General features: G+C 42.4%; 1 long non-coding RNA gene across 1 annotated transcript in view; it reads left to right on the plus strand.

Annotated features, from left to right (window-relative positions):
* Positions 1 to 17,753, plus strand: part of LOC134418446 (uncharacterized) — a 42,947-nt gene that overhangs the window by 23,574 nt on the left and 1,620 nt on the right. The window contains exon 2 of the long non-coding RNA XR_010027776.1: positions 16,196 to 16,339. This is a non-coding gene — a long non-coding RNA (uncharacterized LOC134418446). The remainder of the gene's footprint in view (positions 1 to 16,195; positions 16,340 to 17,753) is intronic.

The raw sequence follows: 17,753 nt of genomic DNA on the forward strand, positions 1-17,753 counted from the left end.
CTCGGCATGGCACACTGAAAGAGACAGTGGAAGGTGCTGTCACAGCCCTTGCTCTGCTGGGCAGCTGTGCTGAATGGGACTATTCATGTGCTCAAGACCAGGACCCACCTAGCTGTGCTATAAATAGTGAGCTGCAGACCTCAGAAGATAAAGTGCTTTAATTCAGGTGGAAATTCTAGCTTTCAGGTGCTTATCTTGACCAGCTGTATTTGGCCTGCCAAATGCATTTTGGTTTGGTGTTTTAGCACTTCAGGCACTGGGCTGAACTGCTATGAAGGGCAAATATTGATTAAAATGATATTTATCTGCTCTGTCTAAATCATCCACCCCTTCTTACATGCATAAGGTTTTCCTAAGGATTGAAGGCTCTTTTAGAAGCTGGTGTTTGGAATATGTTGACCATTGGCACAAGTCTTCTGCCCAACTCACCAACACTCCCAAGAACTGTCCAGTTTTTGGCTGTCCAGTGGTTTCGTGCCTCTGTGCCTGCTGCTGGCACCAGGAGTAGCAGCGCCTTGCACTCTCTGCAGTTTTATTTCCTGTCCAAAACAGCCTGGAGAATCATTCTTTCAAGGAGAGAGGAGAAACTGCCTCATCATACTGTCATTATCTTATGCCCTGGAAGTGAATAAAATATGATAAATGGTTTGGTGAAGCTGTTTTTTTAAAAAATATCATGTGACCCTTTCAACCTCTAACAATACATCTATACTTACTTTAAATTTCTTGGGGTACAGCATTGAAAATGTCGTGTCTTGTGTATTTCTCATGAATGTTCCTGAGAAAAAGAGGATCCCTAAACTTGCTGCTCCAATACTTATGGAAATTCAGGAGCTAGTCTTATCAGCCAAATTAGCACATCTTTATTCTGGAGCTGTTGCTTGTTCTGCACGTCCATGGGCACTCCCAGAGCAGCTGTCAGTGGCAGGACATTGGGTGAAACAGCCTTGGTCTCACCTGCTGAAAATGCTTGTATGCCCCAGTTTTTATAGGTGCAGTACGCAGCACAGATATCCAATATAATCTTTTCCCTTTCTCGGCCAACCTGTGCCATACAATACACTCATGTCATTTGAACTACAAAATTAAATTCCAGTCTTGGATTTCATATACTCTGAAAAGAGCACCCTGTCAACAACTCTGGTGCACTTGTGCTGCAATTTGGGCAGATACTGGCTCCACCTGTTGTTTCATTTCCCCCATTAGTTATTTAGATGCCAGCACCCTTGGAGACACCTCCTTCTGTTATAAATAAAACTTGAAATGAAAGACTATTGTGAAACTGTAGAAGACACCCAATTCATGCCAGGTCTTGGTGACCCAGCTTGGAAGGCTGCATGGGTGGCTTCCAACATGCTCAAGATGTTACTTTCATCATGTAAATAGATGTGTCTGGAAATGTTTGTTGAAAAAATTTTGTTAAAGCATGGCAAAAACGTTGCTGGTATCTAAGGAAGGAGGACTATTTAGCTATTGTTCCTAGTCACAGGGTATACTCAGTTTTCCTTCAAAAATTATCCACCTGCCAGGAGACATTTGCCTTTTTTATTATTAATTTTGCCAATGTGCTGCTTGAAGCAGGTGTCTGATCTGATTTTCAGTTGTCAAAACAAACACCAATGTCAATGGGAAAAGTGCAGGCCCTGATGGAAATAAAAATGTAGAACTTCTTAAGATTTTATTGCTGATAAATGTTGTCCAAAAGCATTAATCATCTTAAATTTTTTAATGATTAGCAATGAAGCCCCAAGCCCTAGCAGAGCTGTCAGTGCCCTGCTGTGTGTGAAAAGCTGTGCATCACTTGTTGTTGCTGGTGATCCAAACCTTCACAATTCCTGTACAGATGTTGTATGTAGGAAACACTTGGTGACATGTCAAAGGAGGGCTTTTTTCTGGTTATTTTCCTGCAAAATCCTTCAAAGAGGGCATCCCTGGATCTGGCAGACTGCAGATCCTGGGACGTTTCAGAGTGACAACTGCATTCCCGAGGATGGATTTGGAGCATGTGCAGATCCCTGCAGATTCATCCCAGTCAAGGAGCAGCACTTCTTTTCAATGACATCCTGGGGCCAGGACTTCCATCCATTAATTATGTGAAAGAGGACCTCCTTTGGTCAAACCTGCCAATTTTTAATGTAATTGAATGTCACCTTATCCTCGTATGACTAGGGAAGAAAAGCAGAAGCTCTTGCTCAACATCCATTTGTTTTATGCCCTTACATATTTTTTGTGCCATTTGAGGCTTTGTGTGTCTGATAAAAGCAGGGAAAGGCTGTATTTACCAGAATTTGAGCTAGAGGTACCAGGAACTAAATTGAAGAATAAGTGTCCTGCATTTTTTGGCTGACAGAAGGGCTGCAAGTGGTGTTCCCTCAGGTAAAGGACAGGTTGTAGGCATAAGGAGGTGCCAGGACTCTCTGGGGTCTCTCTGCTCATGATCGTGAGGCATGAGACCCCTTGTTTTGCACCATCTCACAGCTTTTTTCTGTGCTGGCCAGACTTATCCTCACAGATAAGTGAATCAGGACCATCCTTGTTAATAATATTTAGTGTATAACCTTGATTCTGTGAGAATTTTTTTTAAAAGGCATTATAAAAATAAGAAAACATGGCATGAGAAATATTTCTTTTGTTTTATTATATTTGAATAATTTTCTTCTTTCCTTTGAGAAATAAAGTGATTGGAAGCAACTTTTAGGAAGCATGCAAAATAAGCTTACGTTGGTAAGCAAACACAAAGTAAACATGTGTTGCTTTGGGCCAGTTTTAAAAGCTGAATCTGACAGTTTCAATTCAATAAATACTGATAAGCACACTTTTCTTTCAAAGTCCAAGCACTGAATTCAGGTGTTACCTTTTTGATGGTACCTGGCAATTAAACATATCCCTTCGTAACCTCATAGAGGAAGTTGGCTGCAAATAGGGTGAGTCAAACTCATCAAGCTGCCTTATGAATTCTTCTTTTTTGTGTTTAGAATAACTCCTTCTTACAAGATGATGAACTGCCAGTCACACAGGAAGAGAAAAGCAGACACTTCTTTTCTGGATAGATTAAACTCTCCAGAGGATGGTGAAAGCGAAGCAAATCAAGTACATCATCTTTCATATTCACATCAACCCATCTATTGTGGAAAACATCAGAAGTCAGCGTTTTCTCACTCAGCTGAAATATAATTCCTGTGCTATTTCTACACCGAAGAGACAAATATTGGAGAAGTGAACACTTAATAACCCCCCAAAGGAAAGAGAAAAACACCGAAAAAGACAGAGCACAAAGTCCCCCTGTGTGCCAGCCAGTGCTGCTGCATTAGGGAGAGACTCTGGGAAGAGCAAGTGCTGCTTCCTGGGACTTGGGGAGCTGGGAGCTTCCACCAGTAGCTGTGTTTTTCTCTCTCTCAATAATTTTTGTTTGTCATTCCTGCTTCTTTTATGAGAACATGGCTGTGGAGAAGGACTAGACAGAGGCAGGGACTGGGTGCAAGGAGGTCAAACTATATTGGTCTTGTGCTATTTAATGAAAAGCAGACCAGGCACCAGATAAACACAGGTGAGAGAGCAGGTGACAGATTGCCTGTGCTGGTAGGCAGGAGGTGACTGCCAGTGTGTGATCCTGTGGTCTGAAGGCTTTCCCAGAACTGGCTTTCTTTTGGTGTGCCCCACACCCTTTTCCCCAGTGGAGTGCCAGGGGACCAGAGCCCACACTGAGACTGGAGCAGCAGTTCAAAGCAGCATGCACAGCTGAAATGAGGTGTAAAATGTTTTTGCTTAGTCATTAAATCTTTACCTGTACCCAGAGATGATTTAATGGCTCCTGGGTAAACACTGGTACTTCAAAGAATGTGCTAATTTGGCTTTGGAAATGAGAAGGCAGGTAAGATGCATGACCTCTGCTGAGGTATCTTTTGATATCCCACATTAATACTGGGGTTTGATGATTGTTCATTTTTCCATCTCAAAGGGAATCTTCAGTAATGGCTTATTCTGCCTGCCTGCAGGCTTGGTTTCTCACTTGGGCTGCTGGTTGTGAAGTATACATTGCATACATTGGGGAGTAAAGCTGAGCCACTTTTTGTAATGCCACAAGTGGGACAGAGTAAAATGTAGAAGAGAAATCAGTCCTATATTTCCAAGTATCAGATGTGCTTAAAATGCAAGCACATCTTTCAGGAAGTTTAAGTTAATATTCCTGGGATGACACTCCCACGTCTCTTCTGTGCTCATCCACATTTATCAATGGAGTACGTGCCTGTGGTGCAAAGCACCTATAGATGAGGATCCATGAGTCTCAGACCCCTTGGTCTTCTCTAGCCATCCCTGGTGGTATCCCAGGAATATTTCTAGATTTTTCTGTCATTAGCATGTAGTGAAATACTGTTTGGGAAGTATGCAAAGACTTCTCTTTGTGGCAAGCCAGCTGGTAATGAGGCACGGCGCAGCCACTGCAGTGCACCCATCCCATGCATGAATCATTGCCTATTTTTCCTGTTAATGACTCAGCAACTCAAGCAGTGGGAGTGACCACTTGTTGTGGTCCTGCTCTGCCTAATGGCATCAGCCAAAAGCCACTCTTGTGCAAGGCACTTGGCCAAAGTGGGCTTGCTGATGACAGGAGGTCAGAGGTGTAGCTGGATGGCCCAGGGAATGCCTCATCAGCATGGCACATCTGCAGCGTTGTCATTGGAACGCTGATGGGGCTCCCAAGGAGGACGACTGCAAACCTGCTGCTTGCATTCAAACCTGCTGCTTGCATTCAAACCTGCTGCTTGCATTCAAACCTGGTGGTTACACTCAAACCTGGTGGTCACCTTCTGATGCAAGAGCCCCTGTAGGTGGTCGATTATGGCTGCGGTGTTCATGTGACACCTTTTTTTGGCCATTTTCCTGTACAAAGCACAGAAGTATGTAGGGTGTGCCAGTCATTCATTTCTGTACAGCACATGACTCTGAGGTGCCATGGGAAACTGGGATGTGCTTTTCTCACCGGAGCTGCTCATCCTTCAGCTTTCCAGCTTCTTGCTGAAGCACGGATATCCTCACACTGACTCGTCAGTAGCTGTTAAAAAACACGGATTTTCCATGAGCTTTTTTACTGCAGCTCGGTCCCTGCTGCAAATCGAACAGCTTGGATCAATCAAAAAGTTGTCAGGAAATTTACAGCTTTGGTGACTGTGCTCCTGTTAAATTAATGTTAAGCAAGTTAAAACATAATTTAACATGCTCACATCCACAGCAATCTTTGATGGTCTACCTGTCATCAGGCATGATGGTTGGTGTACCCATATAAAAAAGATACTAGGTTATAAAGATTTTTTTTTCCCTATGGGGTTCTAAAATTCATATTAACTAACTGCTACCCTTGGAAAGACTTTTGAAGTAAGGAGTAGCTACATAAGGGGAATAAGAGAGATGCTCAGTAAGAGGTGTTTAGAAGGTTCATGTCAGAAAAAGGATTTTAGAAATGGAAAATCTTTCATTAGATCCATTAATGTTATAATTCCACCAAGCTTTGTACTGAAGCAATTAAAGACGTTACTCTGGAAATCAAGACCAAAGAAAACAGTTGGTGAACATGGCGTATGTAAGTACTTTGTGTTCTGATAAGAGAATGCCTAATGTTATTTTTCAGTCAGGAGAGGTCATATTCACATGTCAGTGTCCCTGTGCTTGGAAATACACAACAGGACTTCAGCAGTCTGGATTCCATGAAACATTTTCATTCTTTGCTTTGCTTGAGACATCCTACCTGCCTCAGGGAAGGCATTTAGCTGCTTTCTACCCCTGTTTCCCTTCTGTAAAACAGAGGTAGCATTTCCACTCTTCTCAAGGTCATTATTAAAAAAAAGTAAAACCAAAACCAAAACCAAACATACCATAAAGCCTGAGACATGCAGATATCCCAATGGTAGGACCTCAGATAACGTACACTGTTTGCTTGAATCTTCTAAAAATCTGTATAAAATTTGCAAGGATGTAAAAAGGTATGCCCACAAATTCAAATGTGGTCAGTTTTAGGAATATGAAACAGTCACACTGATATTATTATCACTGGGATTATGATGATTCAGAGCGCTATGCTGACACCAACACTACCTGAGCAGGATGAGGAGAAATTAGGTCCCAGTCTCTGTGTGAAGATTAAAAAGCCAATCCAGACAAACAATACGAGAGTAAGACTAAGCAAGTCAAAGATAAGAGTGTTAGTGCATATATGTGATGTATGTTTCCCTCCTTCCTTCCCTTCCTTCCCTGCCTCATTTCCCACCTCTCTCCCTGCAGAGGGACTTGGCCTTTCCTCTCCCTCTCTGCAGTCCCTGGGAGTGTGCCTGCCTTCCGCCCTGCCGCGGCTCTTGGAGGAGAACCTGCACTGCAGGTTTCAGCTCAAAACAAATATTCATGGCTGAGTTATGAACCCCCAGAGGGATAGATGGTGAAGTGGATTAAAGCACTAACTCTCTGCCTTTGGCTCGAAGCCACATTAGGACAAAAGTTAGAGAGAGTTTCAGGGTTAACTTTCATTTACTGGTATGGCTTGGGTTTGGACATGGCAAAAAGCACCAGGAATGAAAGGACACTGGGTGAGAGACACGTTGGTGAGGTTTCAGGAGGAGCCTACACAGTGCTCCAGCCAGTCTGACCTAGTTACTGATGACAAGTTTTGACATTTCAGGAAATGTTTCAACTACGGAAGCAAAGACCAACACCCATGGACAGACAGCCCTGTAGAACAAGGGCCTGTGGGAAGAGGAGACACCCAGCATGGTGCTGCTGGAGGCTGCCCTGCTTGGGAAGGGCCTCCCAGGGAAATGCTTCCAGCCGTCCCACACTGTCCCATCTGTGGTGGTGGTGGTGTGAGGATGTCTGGGGACATCCTTGGCCTCTGCAGTGGCTGTGAGTGGCTGCTTGCTGCACTGCGTCCTCCTGCTCTGGGTTCCTCTGGGAGCTGCTTTGCAGCCACGCTCTGGAGCTGAGCTACGTCTCTTGCACCTCATGGACACGATGGGAAATGTCTAGAAAAGTGTGTGTTCTGGAAATAATTTTTTGGGTTTTTTTCCATTCATCCTCTCAGATGAACCAAACCTTCACTGTGAGTTTAGAGCTGCATGGAAAGCTTCTGCTCTCCTCACAGCTCCCTTAGGGAATGAGTAGCAATGCTCAAAAGCTTTTGTATAAATCATCCAGGCATACTGAGGCTGAATAACAGAAGGCTGTTTTTGTTAAACTAGGAGTCGGATCCTTAAGAAGTGTGTATGTACACGTCAGTGTTTGCTCTTCCTCTCCCACATCAACAGTTGTCTGAGAGTCTAATTCAATTTGCTGTTTGTAAGGTGGGAAACAGAAGAATAAAAACATTAGGGAAGGCTTGTCTGAATAATAGTCTTTCCCTCAGGATAAAGAAAACTCTTTTCAGTGTATGGTTGCCACCACATTTGAGAACATTTATAACCATTCATTCATGTAAGGAACCCAAAGCTTCTGTGGAGGCTCTCCAGCCCTTGGCTTGAGGTGTGGGAGGGGTTGGGAAGGAATGTGTCTGGGCAGGGAGGAGGAGTGGCTGAAAAGGAGATGAGGCAGTGAGCTGGAGAGAGATCCAGGGAGGGAGGCTCTCTCTGAATAACAGATCAGCTAGAGAGATTTCTAATTTTTCTGATATTCTCAGCCACAGGATGCACAGGTATCCATGCTGGATGGCAGAGGTGCTGCAGTTGTCCTGCATGGGACTGATGTTCACTGTCCTCTGGCAGTCTGCCTGCAGCATCCCTGGTCCTGCACACTCAGTGGCAGCTGAAATGCTCCCTTTCAGGAAGCAATGTAGGACAAGTGTTCAGTGCTGCTTTCTGGAGCCAAAGCAGCTCCTTCCAAATCAAAAAACTCTCTTTCTATATAAAGAGATGCTACACCTTTGAAGGGAGCCCTTTCAATGGAGGGTTGTGACTCAGAATACTTAGAAAGGGTTTTTACCCCTCTAATCAGGAATGCTCTCAAACCCAGGTTGAGAGGGGAAAAGGAGGATGGTGACTGATTTCACTGATTACGTCTGTCAGAGCATTCAGGCTCCTGATGGATAAACAGCTGGCTGATGGCTTGAAGAGCTCCAAATAAAGCACTGTGACCCCTTTCTTGTTTCTTAAACTGAAAAGAAAGCCAGTAAAAGGAAAGGGAGCTGGGATTGAAACCATTTTAGGTCCATTCCTTTCCTCATTCACCTGCAGAGGCTGCACTCAGGTATCCTCTGCACACTCTAAATTTCTTCCTTCTCTCTTCTTCCAGTCCATTCCCTTCTCCTTTAGGCCAACATGATGGGCACTATTTCTCACTGATAGTTTTATAAAATTTGATCTACCAGAGAGAAGAAAACACAAAAGAAAGGACACGCCACTTTTTGGTTTGGTTTTTCATTTTGGTTTGGTTTTGGTTTTTGGGGTTTTGTTTGTTTTTTGTTTTTGGTTTTTTCTTTGGTTTTATTGTTGTTATTGTTGTTCAATGTACATAGTCAGTTTGTTCCTAACTTTGGTAAGGCTTCTGGAAACATGTAACAGATGTTAAAGTTAGCGGGTCACAAAAATCTCACAGTCACACCAGTTGTTGCACCATATTAACTGCTCCTGCAGGTGTATCTGGGCAGAGCAAGGAATGCTCTGCCACATGCCACTGAGTCAAAAAATAGCTAACCTTTATCCTGCCTACACCTGTAGTCATGTGTACCTGCCCTGGGAGATTAGTGCAGGTAGGCATTTCTACAGGGTGAATTTCTGACTCAACACCTGGAAACATGGCAGGCACAGCTTCTGCCAATTACACAAATCAATACACAAATTGGGATGGGGCTCTTCACAGTGCTGAAAAACACCAAGTGAACAGAGCCAATGTGATGAGTACATACATGTTGCATGTAGAAAGACAAAGTGAACCAAAAAGTTACCACTTAAATTTTGGTTGAATGGGTTTGTTTGTTTTTTGAGAACTGGCAAAAAGCAAACTGTATAATAGGTTGGTGTAATAAGCTGTTGTTGTATGCCTCAGGACCACTGAAAGAAAAATTAATGAGCTGCATCACATTTCTGCTTTAAGCTCTTAAAATGCATCATGAATAAATGTGTCTGCAGGTTCATCGAGATTTATATCACTGAATTTTCATGTGGTAGCCTCTGCAGAGAATTGACTATGGAAAAAGAGAAAAATGGGTATAGTTATTTTTAACAGTTCATAAACACCATGAAATTAATTGTTTCCTAATGTGAAAAAACCCCACCACAAACATAAAAAGACTTGAATGTCTCTGGATTTGTATCAGAAACCAGTTTGTCTCCCACAATGAGCAAAGGCTCATAATGGTAGAGTACTCTGTGTGAAAAGCAGCAACACATTTTTAGTGTTCCTGTACTGACAGAGGTGAGTTGTGCAGCAATATCTCCCACACTTGCATTTAAAACGTGACAGAAGAAGAACAAACACCTGATCCTGCACAGCCTGGCACACACAGGGGAAAAGCAGTTGCCTGGCATGCCATTGATGCTGAAGACATGTTTGTCACAAGCCTTGCAACCTCTACTGCTTTGTTGTAGAAAGCAAACTCTGGAAGGAAATAGCCATAACTCCCGATTCCAGCCAGCTGGGAATTTTGCAGGGAAACCGCTTTCCAATGGAAATTAGGCATGTTTGTCAAAACAGAGATGGGCTGGGAAGCAGGGAGGTTAAACCCTTGCTAGAAACCAGCCCCCCTCTTCCCTCTGAGATTTTCTTTTCAAAGCCTCATCTACAGGATATGTATTTTTCCTACTGTTGAGAAAAACATCTTTGCCAAACTACCCCAAATTTCTCAATGTTTCACGCTGATATGTGTAAGTTACAATATGCATTAAAAATAATTATTGTGAAATTCTTCTCTATCTCAGATAAAAATATAACATTACTTTATGTATCAAAGTGATATACACACTATAATTTGGTAAAATAACTCGGCATATGATTTATTTATTTCTGGAAAATGACAGCCCTGTGCACCCTGAGTTCATTATTTGCACATGCATTCACAGCCACCAATCATCCCATCTCCAGTGGATTTCTAACAAAACATAACCATTTGTAGTAGTGGAACACTGACCATGTCTTTTCAGCAGTACAAATATTAAAATTATTTCATGTGCCACAGTGAAACACTGAGCTATGATTCTTCTATGAAATAATGTAGTAAAGTTGTGACAGTTTCAGTGGGTTTAGAAGGCTTCATTGAAGTAGCTGTTATAAGCAAGCAGTGCTCACAGAAAAAACAGCATAGATTTAATAATTCAGGATTTTTTTTTGCATTGCATATTGAATATCTATTTTCAACTTTATGTATTTTGAGGATATGCAGCACTCAAAATGCCTGACTTCTTTTTCTGATACCATGTTTGTTACCCTACAGTATACCATGGTGTTTTTTAAGTGCTTGTAAGTCCCTGTTTTGTGTGCTTACTACAATTTTTCTTTGTGCTTGAGTATTTTTTCCCTGACACAATCCCTCAGACTTGTTATTTTTTAACTTTTTCTCAAGCTATATTTTTTTTTTTAATAGGGTGGACAGGGATACCTGCATAATTCTGCAAACATGTTCATAAGAGAAAAATCTATTCGCACCAAACTTTTTTTTTTTTTTTTATTGTAGATGTTTCTGTGGAATCACCTCATTTATAATTCAGTGCACATTTAAATGCACTGTGTGAATGTGTTTCTCACAGCTTTATTATATTTCTCTCTTTGCACTCAGCATTATTCCTTTCTGGAGTTGCTTAAATTATGCTGTTATTGGGAAAAACACCAGCTAAAGCCACCTGTTGATCATAGTTTTTATTTGTTATAAAGCCAGCCTGAAAAGACTTTCCCCGTGCCAAGTGCTGCGCTGATGTTTTGTGGACATCAGTATCTGCACATTAGCAGAGAGGACTTGCCCAGCATAACCCTTCCCCATTGCTAAGGAAAGCCAGCAGATAGCTGTGTGCTCTGAGAAATTGTTTGAGGATGCAGCTGGGAAGGAGGAGGTTAGAGGCAGCAGACGTGCCGAAGAAAACTGCAGGAACAAGAACATGCCTTGTGTGAGCATTCCACAGGGTGTCAGTTCACTCTGCTCGAAATATCCCTCGAAAGGCACAGTTGCAAAGGTTAAGATTCTCATATGATTGAAATAATTCCCATCTATGTGTTACTTGCTGACAAAACTGTTGACTTGTTTTCTGCTATGTATTCCAAGACTTTAGAATTTGCCTCTGTCAAAACCCTGAAGTGAAACATTCTGAAGACATTTACTGTTCAGCTTGTAAGAAACAGTTTTGTTTGAATTGATTGCTTTGATTTGTTCTCGCCCTCCTTTTCACTTCCTATTTTCTCATCTGTGGAGTTCAACCATTATGAATTTTGGAGCTGAGGGCTTAAAAAATCAAGATATGGATAGTTTGGTGACTCAGATGCAGCAAGTTATGGTAAAGCCAATTATTATTGACTGCTATGAACTAGGGATTGTAATTAAAACTACAAGGAGATCCTTATAATACCATTACTTTAGTATTTAATTACTTCTGTCTTTGGAAATTTCTCTCAACACTTTCTCTTCAGGCATTGTAGGTTTCTAGATGTGACTTTTCTAATTTCTAATTTGATCACTGATATGGTGCTGACATGAGCAGAGATTTCTAGCAGAACCCTAGAACTGGGTGATCTTTAAGGTCCCTTTTAATCCAAACCATTTTATGATTCTATGGTAACAGGAAAAGAATGCTTAATCCTTCAATTTTTCATTTCAGTAAGGCAAATATTTTTTAAGCACATGATGCAGACAACACTACTTTTCCATTCCTATTCCTCTGCATTGCGTTCTTGTCACAACAGTCAGGGGCTAAAGAAAGCACTGAACCTCTTTTTATTTTTCTCCTCATACCTCCAGTGCATGAGAGTGTCTGGCAGTATTGATAGCCTCTCGCTTCACTAGCTCTTCTTTGTAGGGACATTAAAATTGATTTTCTGCATCTTGGCATATGAAGACTCAAAAGTGTGTTACATGCCCTATTGCCCAAAAATGTGCAGCCTCAGAGCAAAGGTTGCAGTGACGGTGACTTTCATGGCACCAGGAGGCAGAGAGAGGGACAGGCTTATTTATAGTGCTTCTGAAGAATTAGCCTGCCTTTGAACCTGCTGCACAGATACCCTGACTGAAAAATCTGCTCTCTTGACAGGGGGGAAGGCAGGGGTAGGAAGTGGAGGCAAAGTTTCAAGACACACCTGGTGATGTAGGGGAGAAGGCATCGTCCCTCAGAGCAGTGCCTTGCCACGGGGGCTGCTGGAGACATATTTACAGCTCTGAGGTAATAAAGGTGTAACTTAATGCTGGGAATGGAATTTCTAAGAGAAAGCATGCAAGGAGAAATTCAGAAATAAAGCATCACCAGAAGCTGAGAGAAGCATTCTGAGCATGAAGCAGATAAATGACTGCCACAGCTTCCTCGTGCCCAATTAAATCAGCTTCTTTTGCTAATAAAAGTCCCTATGGGCAGTCTAAGTGTTAAGAGTAAGCATGTCTTTAGGCAAAAGAAGCCTGGCTGAAAATAAAGATCTAAGACAACATTTTAAAAGACCAAGAAGAAGATTATACAGTAGAGAAAAATCTGTCATGATCACCTCAAAGAAAAAATAGTCCCATCTGGATGCCATGACAAAAGGACCAGTCTGTTTGCAGGTAATCTGTCAGTGAATTTAAAATACCCTGGGCTTATTCACAGGGATGGAGAAAATGTCCAGTCTCCTGGGGACTGAGGCAACCAGTGTGCTGTCATGGGAGCTGATGACTCTACTACTGGCTCTTAGAGAGACCTGGAGAGACAGCCTGACCACACTGAAGGCAATGGCATGGATCTTGTTAACTCTGCAAAATCCAAGTTTGGCTGTCTCTTACATTTATGGATTGGGCTTTACCTGGTGTGATACTATGTTCAGTTGGATCACTGCAATAATGTGTTTTCCCACTTCTGTTTTTCCACATTTAGACAGTAGGAAAGCCAACACCAGGCTCATTTCCAAGTTAAGGGAAACCTTCTTCATGTGAAAAAGATATTTTGGATTAAGGTCTTTGATGAGCACAGTTAGCTTAGAGTTAATAGGAAAGGGAAGAGGAGAAGAGAAGAGAAGAGAAGAGAAGAGAAGAGAAGAGAAGAGAAGAGAAGAGAAGAGAAGAGAAGAGAGGAGAGGAGAGGAGAGGAGAGGAGAGGAGAGGAGAGGAGAGGAGAGGAGAGGAGAGGAGAGGAGAGGAGAGGAGAGGAGAGGAGAGGAGAGGAGAGGAGAGGAGAGGAGAGGAGAGGAGAGGAGAGGAGAGGAGAGGAGAGGAGAGGAGAGGAGAGGAGAGGAGAGGAGAGGAGAGGAGAGGAGAGGAGAGGAGAGGAGAGGAGAGGAGAGGAGAGGAGAGGAGAGGAGAGGAGAGGAGAGGAGAGGAGAGGAGAGGAGAGGAGAGGAGAGGAGAGGAGAGTCTTTCAGTCACTCTAAATACCTGCTCTTGCTACCACATGCATTTCTGATCTTTCCCTCATTAAAAAATAAGCAGAAGGGGAAGAGAAATAGAGAACAACAGAGATAAAAAAAAAAAAAAAGAAAAAAGCATGGGATAGATCCTATAAGAAATAACTCAGCAGAATAAGACCTAAAGAAAAATACAGTAGAAGTCTATGGAGTTAATTGTGGCAATAGTGGCAATAGAGAAAGTGAATTAGGAACAATTGATCATTGTTCTGCATGTGATAAGATTAGGGTTGGCTAGATAAGATTATCATCCAGCAAACTCTTAACAAACAGGAGGAAGAATTTTGCCCTGCTGGCGTGTGCATGTCATAGAATGCTGCTGATGCTCAAATTTTCATTGTTCTTAAGAAGTGATTTGACAAATTCATGGAAGACCTACAGGTGCAGGGACATTGTACATGGCTTAGGATGGGCTGAGATACCTGGAACTGTGGAAATAGCACATAGCCATCATATGTTCCCTCTGCTCTGCTGCTCTTTATTTTACTTACATTCCTTGTCAGCTAGTGTTGGAAACATGGGACCTCTGGTCCGGTACAGCCAAGATGCAAAGGTATTGAAACAACATTAAATTTCTTTCTCAGCCTCACTCAGTCCAGACAACTTTCCTTGGGCACAGTCAGGATATAATCAACAGCAGTCAGGCTTCTGGGGAGGAGGAGGAGGTGGTGGTAGGAATGGCTATTACAAATCAGTTCCTAGAGGATCTGTTTCTAACATATGCGCCCGAGCGCACAGATTTGGAGGTCTAGTTAGATTTTCAGTTAAATAGATATGGTACCAAAGATATTTATTTCTGACCTTGCCTATAGCTAGAGAAACAACATTTTACACAGACTCAGCTTAAGTATTCAGTGGTTGCACCATCTGAGCAACAGACCTGGCTAAACACAGAAACGACAGAAGGATTTTTTGTTAAAAGTGAGGAGGCTTAATGCAGATGAAGTGGCCATATGGAGTGAAAAAACATAGTCATTAAGAAGATGGAAAGATACTATTAGAACAAGGATTCCCAAAGTTTGTTTATGGAAAGCTGGCACAACAAGCAGGGTGTCAAGCAGCAGGACCCAAAATAATTAACCTGTAACAGAAACCCCAAAAATTTTGGTGCCCCCTTTTCTATGACTCTTGAAATCAGGAGAATGAGCCACAGTACCATGCTGCCTTTCAGGGAAGAGAGGAGTGAAGTCAGTGAGTGACACACTCAGCTCTCCAGACTCTTGGGGTCCTCAAACACTCAGGAAACACTTGGAATGTGTGTTGTTGACTTTGCAGCTGGAACAGCCTCAAACAACACCTGAAATCATGAGGGTGGCCATGACCTCATGTCTTATCCAAAGGTGTCTCAGACTGCCCTCTGGGAGCTCATCAACAGAAGAGTTGTACAGCAAAAGGCACCAGGATGAGTCTTGGTGTCCAGAAGTCAAAAAGTGGCTGAGACTCTAGTTGGGTAACTTAAAAACAACGATCCCTCAAAAAAACCTCCTGTATATAAAATACTCCTTTATATATAAAATAACTTGCATGAGCACCTCAGGACTTCATTCACAGTGTAGGGAAGTTATGAGTGAGAGTGCCCCACCTATTGCAGGAGGTCCTGTATAACACTCTATAGCAGGTATGCCCTTATGCAGAAGATATTCCTAGCCGGATAAGAGACTTTTTTCATGAATTACAGTAATCTTCACATCAGATACAGCATTGCAGGTAATTAAAGTGCTCTGATTGGTAGCTGTCAAAGTGTTTTGAACCAAAAGAGAGACAAGCTTGAATGGCCCCTGAAAACTATATATATGCACTCCAATAGCTGTGTGGACAAACACAGTGGTAAATTCACAGCGTGGATAACAGTCCTCAGAGCCAGAACCTCAGAAACAAATGAAACTTTTGGCATAAGCTCACAATATGAAATCACTTTAAATAAAACACCAAAAACATTAAGCCTTCTGGTCATTTATTTTGTGTTATGCTTTGGTACTGATTCTGCAGCCTAGAGGTGATTAGCACAAAATACCACTCTACCTGGTACAGAGAAAAACCCTTAAAAATCCTCTTAATTATCTGTCTGTGCCAGAAAACACAGTCAAGTTTTTCTATATTTTTAATCAGTGTTGTTACAGTTTAAGTCTCCTCATGTTTATTTTTTGTGATTTAAGTACAAAGATTTTGTTGAAATAATGCTCTTTGATACAAATAATTTAGAGTGAAGAATGTGTGCCAGCAAAGCTAAGTTAATTATTTTGTCTGAATGCTTGGCAGATGAAAATGATGATAGAACTGGGACATGTCTACACTGGGCAGGAAGGTGTGGTGCAGAAATCCCCAGACGAACACTGAACGATCTAGCTCCAGACCTTGAACCAAAACAGCCATGCTTGCATGGAGCAAGCTTCAGTGAGCTCAGGACCAGCCCTGGGACAATGCTGCTGGATCACCAGCTTCCCAGCTGGCCACCATGCAGTGCTGTGTTGGTTGGATGATGCTGGGATTCAAGGATTCAAGTCAACCAGCAGCACAGATCATAAGAAACTGATGAAGACAAACTGTGAGAAGAAGGTGCTTTTGCCCTAGTGGCAGCTGACTCTGGTTGGACATCAAAAATTGGCTGACTTGTGTGCTTCCTTAATTTTTTTCCCCTCATGTTTGATATTTTCAGCCTATGTGACAAAGAAGAACAAGGCATGTCTGAGTCACGCTAATGCCCACTACACATCCTTGGTATTCCCACAGCAAGAGGCACAGAAAAGCTGGTTGGACTTCATTCCTCTAATCAAATGTCAGAAATGTTGTTAAATGGAAGGTTAGTTAATCATTTCACATTCTATTTATCTTATCACATACATTTACATAAAGGTAATTATTTATATGGTACACTAATTTGTTTGTATTCCCTATGGGAAAAATCCTGGTTTATAGGAAGGAAACCAGCAGCCACCTAAAACATGCAAAAACACTCCAGTGCCACCTTGTGCTACAGCCTCCACCAGGATGAGAAGGTGGATGTGAACCAAGTGGTTCCTGTCCTCTTGGGGGAGTTGGATTGGCAAGGGAGAAGGGAAAAAGAAAGAGAATGATAGAGAGGGAGGGTGCATTCACAATCATCTTCAAGACGTAGTCCCTAAAAAGTGGAGCTCAGTCTCTTTGTAAGTTCTTTGCTGCAGAGACCACCACTGAGCTGTTTTTCCTGTTTTTGATGGAAGGCCTAATTCTCCTAAATTACATTACAAACTGACCTGTCCAGCTGGAGAAGAAACAATGGAGATTTTTTTTTCCAGACAATTAGTAGGTAATTAAAAATAATTAAAAAAAAAAAAAAAGGCCACACAAAAACTTCCTCCATCCCGTGCTGCACAAGTATCCTGGTCTGCACTGGGCAGGCAGGCCAGGTGAGCAGCAAACCTGCTGAGGCTGTGATTGCTCACAAGCAAGACCTCACTCCCATGGAATCACATCATGCTCCCGTGGGTGTGGTGAGGAGACTTTTACAGCTTGATAAATATTTGAACTATTGTTATAAGTAGCTATTTATACAATTCTACGACATTATACAGTTATATAATACAGTCTGCAAGGCACCACTAGGGATTCGGTCACCAATGTTTTGGGTAGGGTGTAAAATGAAGTCATGGACTCTGGCCACACCTGTGAAGCGATGTGGGACCTGCTGAACCTCTGCTGAGGAGCCTTGGGTAGGTGCAACCAGTATGTCTAGGAAGCGTCAAGGAATATGATTAGTCTTATCAATGTAGGCATCTGAAGCTGCTTAGTCATCCATCTGTTTGGCAGGAATTTATCTTCGTGATTTCTCTCGCTTCCATAGTCACCATGGGCCCAAGGCTAGATGTCTAAATAAATATCAAATTACATCTGAAGCAGAGCAGCACCCCAACATTCAAACATGCAGAGGAACCTAAGTGCCTTTCTCCCACTCGTGTCAAGCAGCCAAGGCTGCTTAATCACTGCTGCACAGTCAAGTCCTAAGGCAATGCACCTCCAGTTTCTGAGCCTCCAGATTCCTCGTTTGCAATCCATTCATGATTACCCATGCAAGGCCTGAGCTGATCCCAGCTGGGCAACTCTGATGGGGCTCTGGAGTTGTCCCTCTGGGATGTGGCAGTGAGCAGCTGCAGTGGTGGCTGGCTGTACCGTTGTCTTCGCCTTTCTTCTTGGTGAGACCACGTGAATCTTGTGTTTCAGAGAGGAGCTGAGGTTTT

Source organism: Melospiza melodia, chromosome 5, assembly GCF_035770615.1.
Source record: "Melospiza melodia melodia isolate bMelMel2 chromosome 5, bMelMel2.pri, whole genome shotgun sequence".
In the NCBI taxonomy this organism is placed as follows: domain Eukaryota; kingdom Metazoa; phylum Chordata; class Aves; order Passeriformes; family Passerellidae; genus Melospiza; species Melospiza melodia.